Raw genomic sequence first — 3,229 nt, 5'->3', positions numbered from 1 at the left:
TAGGAAGGTCTCAGCAACACAGAGCAGCCTTTTGATAAAGTTTAACTGCTTCAAAGGACTTGGAAATGTACTCTTAGAAAAATCTAAATTTATTGGAATATTTCTGAACTGCACTGAGGAAAAGGGATTCAGATACAAAGAACTCAGGCCCTGGATAAGGGACAGTTATTCCTGTGCTGAACAAGCAAAAAGGTTGTTGGAATTCTGGTCTAATTTTTTGTGTGATTTCTCGTGTGACCTTTCCCAAGCCACACACAGTCTGCCCAAGGAAAGCACAAAATGATTTTCACTGGCTTCAATGGAGGAGAGAATAAGGTGCTAATTTCACTTTGAATCAGTTTTCTCATTAGTAAATTACCAACCTCAGAGCTTAATGTTCCCAACGCTCTTCAGTCTCCTTGAAGAGCAAGTGCTCTTGGAATGTTAACTGTCCTTACTGCCAGCAGTCACAGAGCAGGCAAATCCAGATTAATATGAGCATTTCAGTGGCCATGACCATGCCATGAAATCTGTACTCGTGTTCCCTCTCCCCTAGAACAAGGCAAGAGTCAAAAAGATTAAACATTCCAGCTAAAGAGAAAAGCTGCTTTCTCAGCAGGTGCCTGGAATTTCCTGCAGGTTTTGCTGTAATTTAGGACAGATTTTCATTTGCTGTCATCTTAGCACTGCACTAAAGTACTCATTTCATTCACAGAGTTAATCAGCAAGTTCACTTCACCTGGATTTGAAGTTTCTGGAGCTGAATGTTCACCTTGTTTCAGCACTTAAGGGCTGATGATGTTCAAAGAGTGTTATGAACTCCGGGCTCAAGGAGAGGTAGAAGTTGTTCCTGCTGGATTGGTCATCCCTACATATAAACACCTGGAAGGAAGAGGGGAACATCTCAGTGGAGAAGAAACAAAAGGCTGGTGGCAAATTTACTGGTAAGTATTTTTTAAAAAAGGCCAATCCTCAACATTAGAAAAGCCCAGCAGGAAATCATTAAATCTGAGTGATAAAACGAGTTTATTTTAATCTGCTTGGATGTTCATTTACAATGAAGGGATGGTGGAAAATAGTTGTCTATACCTTGCAGGATGTCTTAGAAAATAATGAGCCCTAGAGCTTCATCCCAGTGAGAATCAGAAAAGTTTAAGTTGAAAAGACCTTTTAGATCATGGAGTGCAACTAAAGAGATTGTGCCTTTTGGGTAAATTAAAAAAGAAACATCCATCTTGGCTGCAGAGGATCACTTGCCATGCTTGGTGATTTATTTGACTAGTTTTTCATCCCATAACTCTTCCAATCTGTGTTCCAATGATCTCATCCTGCATTTCTGTGAGGAAGGTTACCAGTGTGGAAAAGTCATCTCCTTCCACCTTCATCATGTGATTGATATTTCTGATGTTCTGTTTACCTGCCTTTAATCTACTCCAAGGCTAAGATATGGTTTTTTTGGTCCCATCCACAAGAATTTCAGGAATACCCTTCCCGCTGCCCCCACCTGAACTGGGGGAACCTTTTTCACAGCAATAAATCCTTTATGTTGCATTATTTTAACATTTTAACTTCTGACCTGGTGTTCTGCTGCCAGAACAACTCTGACTGAGTAATTGGCCACAAGAATCATTTCAAATTGGTGCAAGTGCTCATCAGCTTCACTCTTTGTTATCCTAACAATGGTGCAGGATGAATTCCCGGTCCCAAGGGCCAGCAGGCACCAGGAGGAGGCCAGAAACACTCCAGAGTTATTTTAAAAGCCATCTATTTCCCAAAGTGTGCTGCGCTGAATTAAAGCTTGTCCAAGCTACTCAACCTGCTCATATTTCTTCCCCATCAGTGTTGGAAATGTCATCTGTTGTTTCTCCACCTGTTAATCCGTCTGTGCCCGAGCTGTACATTTGATTTATAAAGATACCTATATCTTACTTTTTGGCTACATGTGAGCAATGGGGCCATTTTTTCTGTCATTGTTTCATCCACCTATTAGTCTAAGTTCTGAAAGACAGGGAAATATGGAATATTAGATTCCCACATTTTTCTACCTTTTTTTTTCAAGAGCTATTGAAATCCCGTTGACACAACAGGACATTATTGGAGTATATATTTTGATTTACAATTTTTTACTGCCCTCATTCATTGCTGTCAAAAATGAATTTTAGCCATGAGGGATCCATATGCAAACCTGATGATCTGTGCTCACAATCAGCTAATTTTTTAAGGAATTTCCTGCTGTGGTTGATCACATTAATGCAGACATGAGCAAAATTACTTTGCCCATAGCTTGCAATAGTTTTAATAATTTTATTTCTGTTTCTTTCAGAATTCTGGGAAACTTTAGCCAGAGTAATGATGCCTTTGGATTGCCAAAACGTGTTCGCTTCCTCAAAAATCAGCTTTGCACCGTAAGCATCACCTCAAACAGGGATTTATTGTGGGCTGGTTGATTTTTTTTGGCTATCTCAGCTTTGTGCCAGAGTATTCCTGTTTTTCAGTCCTACTTTTATGCTCCAATATACCAGCAATATTTCTCCTTTTACTGGCTCATTTAACCCACGCAATAAAGATGCTTGTCATGTCATAAGGTAAGTATTTTCCCTAGAAATTGCTATAGAAGTTCTTATCAAACTGGACACTTCTATTGATTCGTGAATTGATATTAGCAAGTCTCTTTCTGCCTTCTTTTTAACAATTGACTTCTAGACCTCCACAGTTCTTCAAAGAAATATTGCTGTAAATTGCAGTGACCCAACGTAATCCTGACCTGCTCTTTTTCTTCTCTTATCCCTCAGTGCTCCAATATTCTAATAGCTTTTCTTATGCTCCTCGCAATTAGTTCACAGAAAATTAGAAGAGATAATGGTTAATGAACAACTGTCACTCACTGTCAGTGAAGTGCTGCAAATGAAAAGGCACTTTCAGAAGTCAGAGAAATGAGATAATATTGCAGGGACAATGAGCCGTCCAGAGTTGGGAAAAAACTGTGTGGAATCTGAAATTTTCCTTGCTCAAGATCCTTTAATACCTTGAAAATATTAATCTCTGTGTGGCTCTCACTCAGATCAAACCCTCAAGAACTTTTCTAACCCTCAGTAGACGCAGGGAAATGACCCCAGGCCAGTGGGATTGTTGGAATATCCTGGTCTTTCATAGCCTTGTCTTGGACCCTTTAAAAGAAAAAAAGTTATTATTATTAAACCTGTGTAATATTAAAGTATCAATATTTATATCCCCATCGACGAGGGTCTGC

At 39.4% G+C, this 3,229-nt stretch overlaps 1 long non-coding RNA gene across 1 annotated transcript; it reads left to right on the top strand.

Moving 5' to 3' along the window:
* The first annotated feature begins 709 nt into the window (after nucleotides 1-709).
* LOC116792550 lies at nucleotides 710-2,346 on the top strand. The gene is made up of 2 exons (XR_004359171.1): nucleotides 710-923; nucleotides 2,303-2,346. It is a non-coding gene; the product is annotated as an uncharacterized LOC116792550 (long non-coding RNA).
* Nucleotides 2,347-3,229: the final 883 nt, after the last annotated feature.

Source organism: Chiroxiphia lanceolata, chromosome 11 (assembly GCF_009829145.1).
Source record: "Chiroxiphia lanceolata isolate bChiLan1 chromosome 11, bChiLan1.pri, whole genome shotgun sequence".
NCBI classification, from domain to species: Eukaryota; Metazoa; Chordata; class Aves; order Passeriformes; family Pipridae; genus Chiroxiphia; species Chiroxiphia lanceolata.
This window is presented reverse-complemented; position numbering and strand designations above follow the sequence as displayed.